This window comes from Rhinatrema bivittatum, chromosome 2 (genome assembly GCF_901001135.1).
Source record: "Rhinatrema bivittatum chromosome 2, aRhiBiv1.1, whole genome shotgun sequence".
Lineage (NCBI taxonomy): Eukaryota > Metazoa > Chordata > Amphibia > Gymnophiona > Rhinatrematidae > Rhinatrema > Rhinatrema bivittatum.
This window is the reverse complement of record NC_042616.1, coordinates 141,184,784-141,204,352: the sequence shown is the minus strand read 5'-3', so window position 1 is coordinate 141,204,352 and position 19,569 is coordinate 141,184,784. Positions and strand designations below refer to the sequence as shown.

At 43.2% G+C, this 19,569-nt stretch overlaps 1 protein-coding gene across 15 annotated transcripts in view; it reads left to right on the top strand.

Moving 5' to 3' along the window:
* The window catches only part of KIAA1217 (KIAA1217 ortholog), a 925,495-nt gene that overhangs the window by 411,502 nt on the left and 494,424 nt on the right, over positions 1-19,569 (top strand). The window lies entirely within an intron of this gene.

Below are 19,569 nucleotides of genomic sequence, written 5' to 3'. Positions count from 1 at the left end.
CCCCTTCTGCTTCAACATTTGCTCTTTCTCTGCTCAACTTCGGAAGCAGAAGTGCAGTCGAAGCACCAGAAATATACTGCCAGAGTATCTCATGTCTGATTCTGAAAGGTTAGTAGTTGCAAAGTAAGCAAGTATCATGTTTGGATGAAAGCTGCTATGCAAGTCCAGATTATTTTAGTACAATAATTATATTTTTTTTAGGAGGAATGAAAAATAACCTCAAAATTCAAGGCAAAGCAACAGGTGGAGTCAGAACAATAACTGCGCTAGTCACCTTGAGTTTAGCCATTATCAAGAAATATTTAGATTTTCAAACTGATGAACTGTGCCTAGTGATACAGTAAATTTCATGAGGAAAAAATAATAAGAAATGGGGACCTCGCTGAGCAAATTAATCTATGCGAGGCTGCCACAACCAACCAGGCAGCACAACTGAAAGAATTTCTAAAAACCGGCCTTGTCCTACTATTTCTCCATAGGCCACAAAGGTGAAAAAAAACCTCCCAGCAGCAGCGGCCCAAGGTGAAAAGAGCTGCCCAAACAGCGTCCCACAGGGGATCATAGCTCACTTGTCCTGCTGTGGTTATTCCTTCCCCTGCACTGTTCGCCAAGCCTCCAACCCCACACACCCCTCTCCCTCAGCCTCTCCCACTACCAACTGCTAGGCCTTCTCTCCCGTACTCCAACTCATCACCTCCCACAGGAAGGGGGCAGACTTTTATGTAAAGATGCTCTCAATGTATGATTTAACAGAAATTTGATATCCTTAAACTTACCATAATATTAGCCTTTGCCTATTGCTAAAAGGCACCCCAATGACGTATTTCACATGTACAGAGAAGATTTAGGGGTAAGTGTTTCAATAGGGTGCCTAACTGGCAATGTATGTACATACCTTTCAGCTCGTACGATCCCTGACAGATTCAAACTACAAGGCCCCTTCATATATGGTGTTTTAATATTTGCTTGTTCTGTGGCTAAGTGATGGCGTAAAGTATAGGCATTAGTGGCATATCTGCTTCACATGTACAGTTTTTTTTTTTTAATTGGCACGTATGCATGTACTTTCCAGCCACACATCCAAAATGCCCCTCCGCCCCTGGGGTGCCTCTTCTCGGTGCGGATATAAGTCTGCACGTTACGAAAAGTGCATGGCGCACTCTCAGGCAACTGAAAACCCACCTCACGCAGGTTCGGCCAATCTGTTATTTATTTATTTTAAAGTATTTAAATCCCACACCCTCCAAAAGTCGGGGCAGGGTACGTAAAATAACATGCATATAACCAAAGTCAAGCTATTCTACAAAGAGAAGCAAAACAAAGCTTAGATGGCGACTCCTGTTGTTTCATTAGTGTTATTTTAAAATTTGTATGTATGTGCTAATAGGCTTGTGGACCGCATTGACCTCTTTGCGATAATGCGGCATGAGAATGATCGTTAGGTAAATAAATAATGAATGTGTCCATACAACCTGCGACAAAATTAAACATTCAGTGAGAGACACTCAGCAAAAGGCAGCGGTCATGGTGGAGGTTGCCGCTGGAAAGGCTACTTAAAAAGACAATGTTTCAGCTTTTTTTTTTTTTTCAAAATTCCTTAGAGTCTTGCGAGGAACGTATGGCAAGCAGAAGGGGATTCCAGAGTATTGGTCCTGCTATTGAGAGAGTCCGGAGGGATCGCCTTATTCTTACATGCATAGATTCCGAGTCGGCCTTTGAAAATGTACCCCCTTACAGTCTTAAACATCTTCAATTTAACAGCCCCCCCCCCCCCCCCGAGAAGCAGAGCATTACCCACTTCTGCCAGTTACTCCTCCTGGCTGCTCCTAGGTTTGACAGTCTTCACGGTTTCCTTTCATTACCGAGTGGCAAGCTGGGGAGCCATCAATCCAGAGAGCAGCCGCACGAGAGGCAGAGAAGAACTTCAGAAATGAAGCTAGGTCTTGGTAAAATGGCAATTTAATGCCCTGGCCCCTGAATGTTTTCCTGGGCGTGAATGCCTTTGCCGGTCAGAAAGGCACATAAAACTTTCCTTTTGAATGTTTAAAGGATTTCATAAGAGAAGTTTGTAAAGTCTTCCAACTGCCTGCAGCACTGCCCTGCCGCTCCTTTCCCTGACTGACGGCTCACAGCTTGCCTCCCCGAAATGTTGCGTGGTGAGGACTGTTCGCAGCTGCCAGAGGCTCAGAGATTCCCTGCTCTTTGCTCCAGTTCAATGGAAGGCAACAAGTTTGATAGGGAAACCGTCTTTGATTCTCCCAGGGAGCCACAAGTCCACTTTTGATGTGATTATCTTAACACAGGAGCTCCTTCTTATCTGCAGTGTTGCAAATGTTCTTTTGGTGAAACATATGATCATTATTTCATTTTTCTGAGCGTTCCTTTGCTACTCTCTTCCTGGGATTATTTTATTTGGACAGGAGCAGAATGCTGATCGCATGCATCCGATTCTGCATTAAAGAGTCAGCTACCTCGTGCGTAAGGGGGCGATCGGTGTAGTCTGGTATGAGCAGGCTTTTGGGATTTTTGCTACAAGCAAAACGTGGAAGAAGCCCTTTATAATAGACCCCCCCTCCCTTCCCATGCACTGCAAAAAGAAAAGAGAAAGGGTGTCTAAGCTTCCATGTAAACAAAGAAGTGTCCCACCATCTTGTTGGTTCTCCTGGGTATTTTAGTTTAGTGTTTGGCAGGGTTAGAGGCCGATGCAATATTGGCACACCAATCCACCTGGGAGCTTAGGAAAAGGGATGCTCGTAAACAAAACAAAAACCTCCATGCATTTTCTCTGTTAGGAAACAGTCTGGGAAAATGTCCCCTGTAAATAAATTCAGCTGTGATCACATTTCACGTAGGCCAATGCAGTACCGTGTGCTGGCCGCTCAACAGCCATTGGACAAGCATCCATAACCCCCAATGCAAATCAGGGGCTTAGCGCATCCAAATCGCGCGTCCAATCGTGCACATAGGTAATAGCACTCATCATATGTAAACGCATGTTGATGAGGCCATTATCTATTCTCCCGATGCAAAAAAAAAAAAAGTGCGCCCGATGTGCACATTTTTACTCACCAAAATTAACGCCTGCCCAAAAAGTGCAGGAAAGCAGAAAAATATTGCTTTTCTGTACTTCCTCCGACTTGATATCATGGTGATATCAAGTCGGAGGATATCAAGTCGGTGATGTCAGGTTAGGAAAACAGATGCTCAATTTACTCGTATTAACTCTGTTCTAAATGCAGATTCTGTTTCACCACTTGGTCATTTGCATAGCAAATGTTCATATGAATCACACGGTCTTTGCCACTTAAGATGGCTTTAAAACATGTGTATGCCTTCTATAGCATCTCTTGCACCCTGGAGATCCTTTCCTTGCACCAGTCAGAGAGAACTTTGGCTCTCCCCTTTACGACTTCATGTAGAAAAGACGTTTGACTGAGAGAGGGTTTTATGCTGGATATTTTGAGATACTTTAACTTTGGAGATGACCGATGCAAACGTGTAAGGGCTCTATATTTATGTGTAGCCCGCTGACCCATGGCTACCTGCTGGTTGATAAGATCACCACTTTATTGTGAGACCACAAAATTCATCTGCAACACAAAAGCAGTAGAAGGGAAGCAGGGGGAAACCTTGTTGTTGCAGCAGCTCAGAAGATGCTCTACGTTCTTCTTGAGTCTGAGCTCCCTGTGAAGGAAGCTTCCATGTAAAGGAGCAGAGAGATGGAAGGAGAACCACTGAGAACTCTGCTTTTTTTTTCTTCTAGTGGAGGCTTCCACTCTCAGTTCCCTGGGACACAGAAACCAGAACTTAACCTTTGTTGTCCTGTAGAACATCCAAGCATTTAATCACATAGTGCAGTCAGTAGGTTTCGGTGGACTTCTGTTTTTCACACATTGTAACATATGACTGTATCAAAGTGCTGAGCAATGAGCCAGAATCCCAGAAATTTGCACTGAGTAGGTGAACCAGGCAGGGTACCCATTATCTCTCCCTTATCAAATTAGATGATCAAACTTTAGGGGATTAGTATAGCAAAAGGAAGGGCTCAAAAGCAGGCTTTGTGTGGATGTATGGTCTCCACTGAAACCTCAAGCTACACTTCGTTTGAGTTTGTTTAATATTTCCTGAAGAAGAGACTGGAAAAGGACTACAGAAAGATGGCAGGAGTACATATGGGAGAGGGGTAGGCCATTTTGTTTACAATTGAAAGGGAACTAGCTAAACTGAAAATGGAGAAGGTGATTGGGCCCAACAGGATACATCATACAATATTAAAATATGAGGGAAAATCAATACATTAGGTAAAAGTAAGTTGGGTTGATGTTATGCTTAAATTCACCTCATTTATTAACACATAACATAGAAAGGTTCTGGCAGCTCCTCTGACAGTCCTACTCAACCATGTTGTTGGAGACAGAAGTGGTTCTGGGGTTGGAAACAGGCAGACATTGTCCCTCTTCATGAAACTGGTGTTATGTTTGGCAATCCGCAGGCTGCTCCCATGACCCGCCACACTCACCTCCCCGGCTGTACCACCTCCACTGGCTCCTGAAGCATCCAAACACCACTGGCCCTTCATGTTGTGGTGCGCCACCAGCATCTAGTCGCGCTTCTCCTTAGGTGCGAGCGCATGCTTGATCTCACACTATTTAAAGGGCCTGTGGTGGGAAAAGCCCCACAGTGCCTACTGATGACCAAACACATCAAGCCCTATCTAGGCTCTCTCAGTCCTTTCCTCACTGCCTCAGCAACAGGTATAGCTACTCCATAGTAGTGCGCATTGGTTTTCAGCATTCCAGTCTTCGTCCAGCTTGTCTTCTTTTGAGTCTGGTCATTCCTCCATTGCCAGCTTGTTCCAGCCTTTGCCTGATTGCCTAAGCCCTATCCGTCTCTCTCCCTCTCTTTTGGATGCATACCCGGTTGACCCCTGCCTGGACTTCAGATACGCCTGACCGCCGCCTGCCTCTAACCCCTGCCTAGATTTCAGATATGCCTGCTTGCTGCCTTGCCCATGATCCTAGCTGGCTTCAGACCTTCTCTTCTCTCATCTGCCCCATTACTATGCATGCTGCTCTATCTGAATCAGTTGGAGTTTATGGATGGTTTTTGTTGTATACCCTGATAAAGTGCATCACAATAATTTATGCCTAATAGTATTAAAAAATAGGTTACAGCTTTCAAAACTTGAAAATCTACATACAAAAGGAGTTGTATAATCATTTTAAGTTTCCAATCAGTATAAAGAGCCACATTTGCTATCTGTTTTTCCATAGACAAATTTCCATCGAAGATAACTCCCAAAGATCTTACCTCTGTTTTGGGGGACAAGAATATTCCCTCCAATATTCGTCCTTTCAATAACTTAGCAGGGCCCAACTACAATAATTCTGTTTTAGAACAGTTTAATACCATCTTATTTTCATGTAACCAACACAGCTTGCAAACAAAGGTTCAAGTTTGAGACTTCTTCATCCTGATTGTTCCCTAGTGGCACCAGCATCTGTATGTCAAGAGCATAAATATATATCTCAAGCCCAAATTGTCACACCAACCTCCCCAAAGGAGCCAGGAAAATGTTAAATAAGATTGGTGATAGAGAAGAGCCCTGGAGAACCCCTGAGTGGATGTCTCTATACTAACAAATAAAATGCAAACTGATTTCTATGTTTTAAAAAAGCTAGAAAGCCATCTTAGGACCATCCCTCCCAAGCCAGCATCCTTACACCATTGTATCAAAATGTCATGATTGTCTAAATCAAAGGTATTTGAGAGGTTCAACAATACTAATAATACAATCTCGTTCTTAATCAAAACTAGGTAATACCTCATCCACCTTATCAGTTAACTGTCTCAGTGCTACATCCTCATCAAAATCCTTCCTGAGCTATATGAAGGGAAGATATTTCTTCAATAAAATCAGTCACTTGAGGGTACCCCGAATGAAACGAACCTCACTTGTTGCATTCATTTAAAACGAATGTATTGGGCCTAGGTCCAAGTCCAGGGACTTGCCTAGGGCATAGGCCGAGGCCCAAAGCATGGATTGTGGCCTACACCTGAGCACGACACTGAGGTATCCCCTAAATCCAGGCCGATGCCGGGGCCTTGGCCAAGAATCAAGTCCCCAAACAATTTCACTTACCTGATCCATCGGGTATCCAAAGAAGCTGCCAGGCTGGATCCCAATGCCTTGGCTTCGGCCCATACCCAGGCCGGATGCCAGAGCCCAGCCAGGAGACCGAGTCCCGATACCTGGGCCTGGGCCTCAGCTTACAGTTAGGTCTAGGCCCGGTGCCCAGGCCTCAAAGCAGTGATGACAGCATCCTTTTCTTTCTTCTTTTTTCATTAACTGAGACCATCAGCTGGGGTCAAGCCAGAGTTTTTTTTCTTCGTAAACTGATGCTATTCGCTTGGGTCATGCCTGATTTAATTAACTCCGGTGTCACCCCAGTGAACAGCATTTGTTTAAGAAGAAAGAAGAGGATGCCGTCATCACTTCTTCGAGGCCTGGGCCTAACCCTAGGCTGAGGCCCAGGCATCAGGACCCGGTCTCCAGGCCGGGACTTGATGTCTGGCCTGGCTCTGGGCCGAGGTCTTAGCATTGGGCTTAGGCCTCCGGGCCAGGCTGCGGCATTGCGCCTGGGCCCGGGATCCAGCCAAGGCCAAGGTGTCGGCTGAGACTGAGGTCGCAGCAACCTACTGTATTCTCAGCCTATGCAAGGCTAAGGCTTTGGCCTAGTCCTAGGCCTCGCAGTTGTATCCCCATGAGACAAGGTAAGCGGGGGTTGTGGGGATCTTGGTCCCAGCATTTTCCAGGTGGGAAGGATGTTTGTTGGGGATAGGAGACCTTGGATGGCCCAGCTTTCTTTTTTTTGATTCATTTTTGTTTTTGTTTTTTTAACATTTGATTCATTCTTTTCTCATTAATGAAACAAATCAAACATTCCATAGACTGGAATTCATGGGGAAAAAAAACCTCCCGAAATGAACCAAAAAACAAAAATGATTTTTTTTATCCCTGCACACGCCTATTTAGTATATCTACAGTCTAGCAAATAAAATGCTATACAGTTTCAAGCATTTAAAGATAAAAGCTTCAGAAGAGATCACTATAGGCCTTACTCAATAAAGATTTTTTTCACAGAATAGAGAAAAGTTCGTTTTGAATGAGGCTCTATATACTGTGTATATACACATTAATGATGAGTGGGTTTTAGAGGGAAGTTGAAAATGAAAGGAATGCTCATGCAAGCCAAAATTCTAATAAGTAGGCAACGTCCATACAAGACTGTAAATTGTAACATGGTGAAACGGGTGTTCTGTAGCTTAATTATTCATAAGTGTAGTCTTCTTTATGGCATCCCATGACTGCTATTTTCTAGCCTTCTGCAAGAATACAGAGCAGTAAATTTTATTTACAGGCCTCATAACAATTGTAAATATGCTGATGTGCATTTGTGCTAAACCAGTAGTAGTGTAAGAATGTGAAAGCTGTAACTAGCAGCAGAATCTGGCGTTGCACTGAGGAGCCCATTCTTTTAAAAGCTCAGTGTAGATATGATTTGAGGCTTATGCATATTTTACATACCGTTTGCAACTCGGTATTTCTGGCCTGAGAGGGCCCTAACCGTGCTCTTCTATTCTTTGCCCCTGACAAAAAGTTCTTCTTGCACAGGGACCCCCTGCTGATACATTGTGCAGAACGTTAGTTCAGAGTCCAGTTTCTTTTGTTAGATGACAGTATTATTACATGTGCCACACAAAACCACGCCAGTTGCAGGAAGGATTTTAAGGTGGACGTGCTAATCATTCCTTTCATTAGCAGACCGTCGGCAAAGAGCTGAGCCCAAGGTAGACTTCAGGATTGCAGCAGGAAATAGATCTCCCTGTTAGGATCCCCATATTAATTCGTTTGAAAAAAAAAAGTAGGAGAAGCACATTTTTTACATTTTGGGAAAATCAGTAGGGCTAAAATAAGAAAATAATTTTGTCCTGCTGATACAAAATAGCACGTTTTGGAAATACCTTATGCATATCTGAGAATGTTTGAGTCCCAATAACCCTGAGATTGGTATGAATTAGTGGGATAGCTGGTGGAAAGATGTGCCTGAACTTTTTCTCTCTTCCCTGCTAATTCATATCAGTCTCAGGGTAACAAGAATTCAAAAGTCCCCAGATCCCCCTCCATGTCCGACCCCAGCATTTTACCTCTTCCTGCTTTAAGGCCTGAACTCATCAGCTTTTATCCCTCCCACCTCTTAAGCTGTTGCTATCCCTTCCCTATTCCTCTGAGCCTTACAGGCCACTTCAGTTTCCATCGCTGCTTTCTCCAGCTTGCATGAGCAAATTTAACCAATGCTTCGTATAGTCAGGGCTGGTGCAAGGGTATTAGGTGCTCTAAGCGACCCTTCTGCCTTGCGCCCTTCCCCCCCCCGGGTCTTGGCCCCGACTCCTACCTTATTCACGCCTGCCGAGTGGGTGCTTCTCTGGGTGGCGAGTAGGTTGGGCGCCGAATCTCTGCTCCACTTGGCCATGAGCGGGATAGGCTCTGATCCCGGCCCCACATGGCTGTTCTTCAGCGCCCCCTAGGCGAGCGCCTAGTCCGCCTAATGGGACGCAACGGCCCTGCATATCCTGCCTTCTTCCAGACCATGCAGTCCAGTGCCTTCGTCCTTTTCTGGCCCACAAGAGCTGCTACTTGAGCTTTCTTCTGACTTTGTGGGCCAATGCCCCACCTCCTTTCACCCCATGCTGCCGATTCAGCTGCAGGCTTCCCCATCCAGCCTGACATGGGACACCAAAATGGGATTTCCCTGGGGGTTTCTGGAGACTCAGTGACTAATTTCAAATGCCAGAGTCTCTGGGTGAAAATCCAGAGAGTTACCACATCTGTAGATAGAACCTAAATCGCCTTCATTAGAATTTTAGTATTTTTAATTAATAGAGACTAAACAGAAACTCATGTTTTGAATTGTCACTGTAATGGGAAAGGATTCCTTTTTAATTTAATGTTCCCAGTTCTGAACTATATAGACCAAATTAATGGGGGGGGGGGGAATAAATCATGTTTGAAAATGGGGGGAAAAGTGGGTGGAGAAGCGGGGGAGCCTCATAATTTAACTCTAGCTGCTGTATTCATATTATTCACAACTTAATCCTGTTTAACAATTAAGGACTGTGCTCTCATCTAAAAATCCCCTAACATGGCACGCTTTCTCTACCAAGCTCTATGAAGAATAATTCTAGAACATTTCTTAATGCCATACTTGTTCAGACCTAAGGTCAGTGAAGCCCAGCAACCGTCTCCGACAGTGGCCAATCCAGGTCCCAAGAACCTGGCAGAATCCCAAAGAGTGGATCTAATCCTTCTTGCACGTAACCAGGGATAAGCAGTGGCTTTCCCAAGTTTACAAGGTTTTTGGTGTAAAGGTTATTGAGTTTCCTCCAGGAAACCCTTTTTGGACCCAGCTATGTTAACTGCTTTTACCACATCCTTTGGCAACAAATTCCATAGTTTTAACTGTGTGCTGAATGAAAAAATACTTTCTCTGATTTGTTTTAAATATGCTACCTATTAGCTTCATGAAGAGAGCCCTAGGCCTAGCACTATTTGAAAGGGTAAAGAACAGTTCCCTGTTTACTCATGATTTATAGACCTCTGTCATATCTCTTTTCAGTCATTTCTTCTCCAGGCTGAAGAGCCCTATCCTGTTTAGCCTCACCTCACAGGGAAGCCGTTCCATTTCTTTTATCATTTTGGTTGCCCTTCCCTATACCTTTTCACTTTATCTTTTTTGAGATGGGGTTCGGTCGCGCCATAGATTGATACAGAGGCATTATAATATTCTGATTTATTTTCCATTCCTTTGCTAATAATGCCTAACATTCTGTTTGCTTTTTTTTGATCACTGCCGCACACTGAGTCAAGGATTTCAAAGGATTGTCCACAGGGTTCCAAAATCCTTTCCCCGAGTGCTAATGGCTAATTCAGAACCCAGCATTGTGTGCCTGTAGTTTGGATTCTTCCTCCATGTATGCATCATTTTGCACTTGTCGACATTAAATTTAATTTGCCATTAGAAGCCCATTCTCCCAAGTCACACTTGCAGTTCCTTACAACTGGCTTGCGATTTAACTGTTTTGAATAATTTTGTGTTATCTATGAATATGATCACCTCACTCATCAATCCTTTTTTGAGATCAATCATAAATATATTAGAAAGCATCAGTCCTAATACAATTCTCTGGGTACTCCACTGTTTACTTTTCTCCATTAAAAGAAATAAGTATTCAGTCCTATCTGTCCCTTATCCTTTATTTACTAAATCCACGTTGATTCTGCCCCATTAGTGCATGTCTCTCTAAATGGTCGCTAATTTAGTTTTTCAGAATAGCTTCTACCATTTTTTTTTTGGTACAGACATCAGGCTCTCTAGTCTGTAGTTTCCCGGATCACCTCTGGAACCCTTTTTAAAAATGGAGTGTTACCTTGCCTACCCTCCAATCCTCAAGTACTGATTGGAATAGGAAGTTAGAGATTACTAGTAATATGTCCACAATTTCATTTTTGAGTTATTTCAGAATTCTGGAGTATATACCATCCAGTCCTGGCAATTTATTATTCTTTAATTTGTCAATTTCTTCTATTACTGTTGTGTTCGGCAGTCTGCAGGACAGGTCCAAGGACTGCTGCACTTACCTCCAGTCCTGAGCTTGGTGAAAGCAGCACCAATAGTAGGGAAGGTCCTGAAAGAACAGCAGGCCACTGTGCTCAACTTGCCCTCTGATGTTGTCCCATGCATGCAGCGCCAGTCCTAGGCACTTAAAGGGGGCACTTAAAGGGGCCGCAGTGGGACAGTCTCCATTGCTCCTGCTGATGACAACACCGAGGCTGCTTTATTTAAGGGCAGCTCACCTACAACAAGACACCTCGGCAATAGGTCCACTACTGCAAGTAAAACAAGTTGCCTCAGAGTATTCCTGGTCTTCTTTCCTGTGTTCCTCATCTATGTTCCTGGTATTTGTTTCTGCATTCATGATCTTCTTCTCTTCTGTTCCTGGTCTTCATTCTTCAGCTCCTGATCTTCATCTTCATCTTTATCTTTGTCCTGTGGACAGTCTTCAGTTCTTCATCAGTTCCTCGTCTTGTGGTCAGTCTTTAGTTCTTCAGTGTCTTCTGTGTCATTATCTGCCCGCCTGTGCTGTCCTTCACCTCCCTGCCTGCCTATCCATCCCGCCTTCTCTCAGAAGGATTTCTGGTTCTGACTTTTGCCTGCTTGACACACGACTCCCCTTGAACTCTGCCTGCCATTGACCACTGTCTAATTCATGACTATGCCTGAATTGTGCCTGCCTCTGATCACTGCCTGACTCATGAACACATCTGAATGCTGCTCAACTTGACCATCACCTGCCTTCAACTACGCCTGATCCCAGCCTGCCTCAGACCCTGGCCTGTGACCCGACTATCTTTCCAGACATTCAGCTTATCAGCAGAGGCCCAAGGCTAAGACCTGCTGGTCCCAGCACTCAAGGGCTCAACGTAAGGGAACCAGGGCTGGTATAGATAAAGCTCCAGTTGGGCCTCTGCCACCAGATCCACCAGCTGATGGTGTGGACTTCTGGGGCTCCTTCCTGAATGTTGTGCCAACTCCACCTTGGCCCAAGGCTCCACGCCCTCAATAATTCTATCTTCATGGTTTACAATGATTTGATTGAGTATCTCTGAATCATCATGCTCAAAGAACGTTAGTAGAATAGGTATCTCTCTGATACCCTCCTGAATAAATGCCAAAGTAAAGAAGTCATTTAGTTTTTCTGTTATGGCCTTAACTTCCCTGAGATCTCTTTTACCCCTCCATCATATAGTGGTGCAACCAACTCCCTCACTGGCTTCTTGCTTCAAATATAGCTGAAGATGTTTTTTTAAAGTTTTTGCCTCTCTAGCAAGTTTCTTTTTGAATTATTTTTGTCCTGCCTTATTAATGCTTTACATCTAACTTTCCAGTGCTTGTGCTCTTTCCTGTTTTCTTCATTTGGATCTACCTTCTAGTTTTTGAAGGACATCCTTTAGGCTTTAATAGCCTGTTTCACTCTCCCATGTAACCATGCTGGCAGTCGTTCTGTCTTCTTTTTACCTTTTTTAATGCATGAAAAACATTTAGTCTGGACTTCCAAAATGGTGATTTTAAACAGTATCTATTCCACATGCAAACTTTTAAATTTGCTACCGCTCCTTTTTGTTTTTTTCTAATTAGTTTTTTCAATTTATCATAGTCTCCTTTTTTCAAAAGGTAAAAGCTGCTGCTATACTTTTCCTTAATGTCCTCCCTTCAGTGATTATGTTAAATTTAATTGTGTTATGTTCATTATTGCCAAGCAGCCCCCCACGGCTATTACCTCTTGCACCAGGACCTCCCTTTCAATGAGAATTAGATCTAGAGATGTCCCCCACTTGTCAGTTCAAGGACTAGCTGCACCAAGAAGCAGTCATTTCTGGCAACAATAAACGTAACCTTCCTAGCATATTCTGATGAGATATTTACCTAATCAATACTGAGGTAATTGAAATCTCCCATTATTATTGGGTTTCCTAATTTGTTAGATTTTCTACTTTCTGTTAACATTTCACTGTCTGTCTCTTCATTCTAGCCTGGTGAACATTAGTGTATCTCCATCACTAAACTCTTTATGTAGTTCAAGACTTTTCAAGACCTCACAGAAGTCGTCTGAAAATGGTCCTGAAACTTCGTGCATAACAACAGCTTTTTGATGTGTCAAGAGCAAGACTGGACCAAAACATGTGGGTGCCCCTGGCAGACTAATAATTTGGTGCCCCATCAAACTAATATTCAGCACTCCTTACAGATTGATGCCTTGGGCAGTTGCCTGACTGGCCTGCTCCTTAATCTGGCTCTGGTCAAGATCAACTAAGACTCCAGTTTTCTTCGGGACCAATATGGCCACGAGAACTCTGCATTCTGTCTCTCTCAGTTTAGGAAATGAAAGAGGGACATGTGCACTATATAAATATTTTATTAATATAGTAGTTTGTGTTGTAGCTGTTAAAATGACTTGGAACTGCTGTGCTATTTTTCTTGCCAAATTTTTTTTTTACAGTCAATGCAATTTCTGAAGAACAATTAAAAATTTAAATTAAGGAAAATAATACAGACACTCAAGTGCTGAATATGGTTTTGTTGGCCAAAACAAATCTTAAACTGTAGCTGAAATTGATAGATTTCAATCTGTAGCTATATTCTTCTGATATTATTTAGTCCAGTACATCACAAGAAACTGTTACCCCAATGGTATTATGCCATTCAATTTTTTCTGGATCCATGAATGAAATTATTCAATTGTTCTATGAATAAAATATAAAACAAAGGCAACAAATGATTATCTTGAAATCCCTTTGATAATAGCTGAGGATTGTAATTTATCCACTGCATCTTTTTACTGCTAGGAGAATTCTGCACAACAGCACAACACAGAATTTGTTCAGAATTCCCCTTCTATGAAGAATTTAATATCTGTGGTGAAGAGTTTCACACAGGGACCATGAAGCTGTAGTATTAATGCCAGCCTCCCATTGTCTAGAAGAGGAGGGATGTGGCAGCCAGCCCTGAACAGGTCAGAGGAGGAGAGGCACGGCTGTCGGCCTTGAGCCCGGAAGAAGATACAGCTCATAGGATGGGGGGGAGGGGAGGTCAAAACCCCAGGCAAAGGAGAAGGAGAGAGAGAGAGAGGGCTGCAGGTGGCATAGTTAGGGATTGAGCCCATGGGAGAGGAAGCGAAAAAGAGGTGAGGATAGGATCAAGCCTAGAGTGGGTGGAGAAGGAAAGAAAGAACTGAGAGAAAGGAATAGAGAGCAAGAGCTGAGGATGTGGGGGAGAGAGTGAGAAAATTGGGAAGGGTAAGAATCTGCTGGGGAGGAAGAAAGTTATCTATTAAAAGAGGTTATTAAAGCTGGATAAAACATTAACAAGGCAAGCCAAGAGAGAATTTGAAAAGGGGCTAGGCGGAGTAGCAAAAACTCAAAATAAAAACTTATTCAAGTATATTTGAAGCAAGAAGCTAGTGAGGGAGTCTGTTGCACCACTAGATGATGGAGGAGTAAAGGGAGCACTCAGGATAGACAAGGGCATAGCAGAAAAACTAAATTAATTCTTTGCTTTGGTTTTACTCAGGAGGCTGTCAGAATTTCAGAAACGTATCTTCACCAGTAACATTCTTTGAGGGTGATGATTTAGAGGAACTGAATCAAATCACAGTGAACCAGATAGATGTAATAGAGCAAACTGATAAACTCAAGAATAACAGATCACCAGGGTGGTATACACCCCAGAATTCTGAAAGATCTGAAAAATGAAATAGCAAACTTAGGCCTAGATTCATTATTTTGCGATAAATATAGCAAGAATAACACCTGTGATTAAGGTAATTTTCCTTGTAACACTTGTTCCTGGACAAGCTTTTATTGCATTCTGGGCTGCTGCTGGGGGGAGAGAGAGAGAGGCGCACCAAAAAGTTAACTATTTATACCACTGTAAAAAGGGGCACTATTAACTCGGGGTGAGGTTCATGCGGTGAGTTAGGTTTTGGGGGCACAGTTTAACATGCACAGTCATACATATGTATGAACAGCATAGTTACCATCAGTGAAGATTTAATGAGATTTGGAGTGGTGAAAGGTGAAAGAAGAGTAGATTTGTACCATGTCCTCTCTACCTTGCTTGATGCACTCTCTACCTAGCTGCAATCAAGCTAGATAGAGAGAACATGGAGCAAATCTACTCTTCTTTCACCTTTCATCACTCCAAATCACATTAAATCTTCATTGATAGAAACTGTGCTGTTGTACATATGCATGTAAAACTATCCCCTAAACCCCAACTCACCCCAGAAATCTCACCCCAAGTTCATAATGCCCCCTTTTAGAGAGATATAAAAATTTTAAAAAATCAGTGGGCCTCCTCAGAGGCTCTCTCTCCCTCCTCATCCTCTCTTGAAATGGGATTTCTGATAAATCCTGTTTTGGCTGTAATGCACAGCTATCACAGCCATAACGCTCAGGAAAAAGGTGTAGTTATTTCTGGTGTTAAATCCTGCGATAATTTGGTTCAGTACTCATTCCACACACTTAGTAATTCTCTCCATTCACCACTGAAACCTTCAAAAGTTCTTCTGCCTCATCTAAGCAAAATCATAAGACTTCCCAGGAATCCCCAGGTCTCACCCTTCTGTGGCTTCTTCACTGTACACTCTTCCCACCAACTGTGGGATCTCCAATTCCCCTACACCTCCAGGACTCAGGTCAGGTGCCTTAGTTGATTCCCCTTGAAGAGAAATATCTATCCCACCTCATACTTTTTCTTTTGATGGGGAAAGCCCTGCAGGGTCCTCTCCAAAGAGAAACAGCCCTGGACAATGTAGTCCCTGACTGGGTTTTGCAATGCCCATTTTACAATGCCCCTTACTTCCAAGGCTTCTGGCAGAGCTTCCCAAACCTGCTGCATCCAAGGGCCCCATATAGCAGTTCCTGTTTCCCTTGAGCTACTCTTATAGGCCTGGCAGCTGGGACTTCCTGGGCTGCTGGCTGATGATATCACATCTGGCCAGGTGTATAAGGAAGTCCTTTCCAATCAGCAAAGGCCAAAGCAGCAGATCCTCATGCCGTGCCTTGCTGCCCGCAGTGTGTGTTGCTTCTCCATTCCAGATCTGCTTCTGCCTGCCTTGCTCCACTCCTGCTCCTCGCTTTGTCCTGTTCTTGTCCTTGTCTTGCCTGTCCGTGCCTTGTCTCTTCCAGTCCTTGCCTTGCCTTGTCCCAGTTCTTCGGCTCCCCCTTTCTGTTGCATCCGTCGGTCTCAGACGGCTTCGACCTCTGTGCCTCACCTTTCTTCCTCCTCTCTCCTCAAGCCTTGGGAAGAAGGCTGCTGCCACGTCTTCATGCCGCTCTCTCCGGTGTCCCCGGATCGGCAACGGCGATGGTGTTCGCCATGACTTTCCTGAGGGCCTCCTAGACTGCGCGTGCGCACGCCACCCACGTCTTTTTTCACGTCATGGCGGGAACCTCGGGGGCATCCCCTCCGCGTGACGTCATCACATCCTGGTATTTAGCCTGCCCTTCGTTTGCTAACAAACTGAGTTAGCAAGGATTGGATTGCTCTGCCGCTTCCCAGCTGCCACAGGAAGCTCTCTCTGCCCTTCGGGGTATTTCTCCACTAACCTGGGTACCCGCTCCTCGGGGGCCCTTCTGCTCTATTTCAGGTACCTATCTGGGATACCAGGTACTCGCTCCTTGAGGGCCTGCTCTCCCTATCTTCCTCGCCCTCCTTGCTTCTGTCTCTCAGCTTGTCTTCTGGTTACCTGACCCCTGCCTGGATTCTGACTTCGTCTGTTCTCCACCTGCCCTGACACTGTCCTGGATCTTGACCCAGCCTGACCACTCTTCTCGGGACTCTTGCCTCAGTCCTGCTGGCCTCAGAAACCAAGGGCTCAACCAGCGGTGGAAGAGGTTGGTACAGTTTAAGCCTAATCCTTGTCCCGCCTTGAGCTTGTCTGTCTACTGTCAGCGGGAGGCCTGCTGGTTCGCTATCTGGTTAGTACCAATCTCACCACAGCTAAAGGACTCGCACATGGTGACACATTTATATTGGATGAACACTCTTTCTATGGGACCTTGCCCCCCATCCTTCTTAAAGGGGAACATTCTCATATAAACCATTAACCACTCTTCCGCATTAACAAAGGGCAGATGCATCATGGAGATTTATTAGAAAGGATGCCATCTAGTGACCATTTGGAATACCGCACCTTCCACAGGAAATTAGCAGTATTCAACAGCTTCTTCTATCCTACAGTATCTCCACACTCCCCAACAATTTTCCTTAGTTTAGCCTAGCACTCAAGTGGAAGCTAAGTAGTCCCCCCACCCAAAATCCTTTCCAAGAGTTTCTTTATGATGAAAAAGGACTCTTTGTTGGGAGACACCCCCCCCCCCTCACATATTATTAACCATGTAGACATGTGAAAGCTACTGCTTATCCCTGGTTACCAGCAAAAATGTTTGGATCTACTCTTTGGGATCCTGTCAGGTACTTGTGACCAGGCTTGACTGCCGTCAGAGACAGGATGCTGGGCTTGATGGACTTTTGGTCTGATCCAGTATGGCATTTCATAATTTCTTATGAACTGGGAGAGGAGGGGAGTTAAGCCTGGGGAGAAGGAATGCGAGCTGTGGGGGGTGCAAAATGCTTTGAAAGCAGTCTGAGGTTTGAGGCGGGGGAGAGGGAAAGCTGAGGGTCTTTCAAGCCTGGGGGGTTTGGGGTCAAGCCTTATGATGTACTTTTACAGATATGATATTGTGTGCAGATGTGGATGTGTATTTGCTAGAGAGGGGCACCTTAAAGATTATACTACCACATGTTGGAGGGTGACTGGAAATTTTGTAAGGGAAAGTTTGAGATCGTTCAGATTACTGAAGTCTCAGTACCGACAAGTGGTATTGGTTTGCTGTGGAGAGATTTAGATCACATTGCTATCATATTTTTCCTTAGAAATATCCTAGAGCCTAGCTATATCAACATCTATGGTCTCCATGGTGGGAAAAACAACAGTAAAGAAGTGTTTTTAGTGACATCAGTTCTATAGCCATAATGAATCAGAATATTTCTAACTTGAAAGCTAGCTACAGCCCAAGTTAAAATACAATTCTCCAAATGTTCTTATTTTACCAATCTAGTGTTGCAGAGATAGCTATACTAAAAATGAATTCCCTATTACCTACAGGGTTTCTTTCATTCAGGTGCCCTGTGGCAAATATATTTGCAGTAATGCCTAGGTCAGGCATACTTGCCTGGTATTGCACCATGGTAGCTTGCTGACATCACACTCCTGCCATCATTAACCTCTGACATAGTATAGGAGCTATCTCTCCTTTTGAAAAAAAAATAAAGGTGATATTTTTACTAGAGGCATTTGGTTAAGAGAAAAGAGAAAGGATGTGCTTAATGAACCTCCTATTTGGAGAGTACTATGTAAGGAATTGTAATCTTTTTTTTTACCAAGTGGCTTAGATCCATGGATCAGTATTTTTTAACTTGTCCCTGTTTTTTTGCTTTTCATCTAATCGTGCCTGATTTAATTTTTTACTTTGCTGTAATCTGCCAAGGGAAAGATACTTTTGGAGGGGCAGAATATAAAAATTTGCTGAATAATTATTCTATGACCTGTGATGCTGTATTGCCACACACTACTACTGACTGATACAGTGGAAATGTTTGAGTTATCAAATCTAAGGTGCATTAGATGTTACAAGTTATCTATTAAGCTTGCAAAGCTGTGAATTAAAGTTGCTAAGCATGAGGCCAGAGGCCAGCCAGATAAGCGAAATGAAGAAAATACAGTACTGTGGTTGAACTAGATTTTGAGTGGACTTTTTTGTTTTATATTATTTTTCTAAAACAAGTTTTCGAGACCTGTGCAACAGTTTGATAGTGGGTGAAGTGCACTGACATATTGATGCACTAATGCACTAAAGCCATTCAAGGGACTTCTTTGTTGGATTTATACCTGATTGTCTATTCCAGGGCTCTTAAGTTAATGCTGCTTTTAAAACCAGCATTGTAGGCATATAATTATCTTTAATTCTCATTTAAGTAATGCACAAAATGCCTTGCCTCTGCATTTTAATTTATCAAACATTTTGCTTCATTGTTTATATCAGCTTCAGAATCCCTAATATTTAATTAAGAAAACGTACTTGAGAGAAAATATATGTCAGGAAAGATTGTGATGATTCTTAAAAGACTGTTGTCCTTCCTAGCAAAGTTTTAATTGCAGTACATTATTGCAAACTGCTGTTTTATTTATGAAGAGACTGCTTTCTTTAGAGAAATTGCCTAGATTATAAATGCAGGATTTTTAAAATCATTTTCAATGACTATTGGAGAACATGCACTACTGGATTTACATACATTTCATAGAAAAACTGTCCAGAGGGCTGCCAATATGGTACAGAGCACGGTGACAATCGGAGACAATATGTATACCTTAAGCAACAGGAGAGAGATCAAGGGTTTGAAAGAGACATATTTCAAGGATCAAGCTAATACACAAGATGCAAGCATTTTTTGGTGGCAAGTAAGTTTTAGAATAACTGGTCATGATATGAGACTGGAGAAGGGTACGACCCGGAGTAACAGAAAAAAGTACTTTTTTCACAGACAGTTTTGCAGATACATAGAACCAGGGATGTGTAGCTAAAAAATTTGTTTTGCTATGTTTTTTTATCCATTTCGTATGTGTTTTCTTGTTTTGTTTCATTTAATGCATAAAAAGAGATAATTTTCAAAGGAGTTACATGTGCACAGTTGGTATATACGTGCATGAGTAGCAGGGATGTGCAGCCTTGAAAAATATATTCTGGTTCGTTAGTTCGTTTCATGGGTGCCTCGATTAATTTCATGAGTTTTGAAATGGAAAAAAAATATTCGTTTTTTTTCCCCATTCATTTTTTGTATTACAATGAAGTCAGTGGGGGAAGGCCCAGTTGTTCACTGTAAAAGA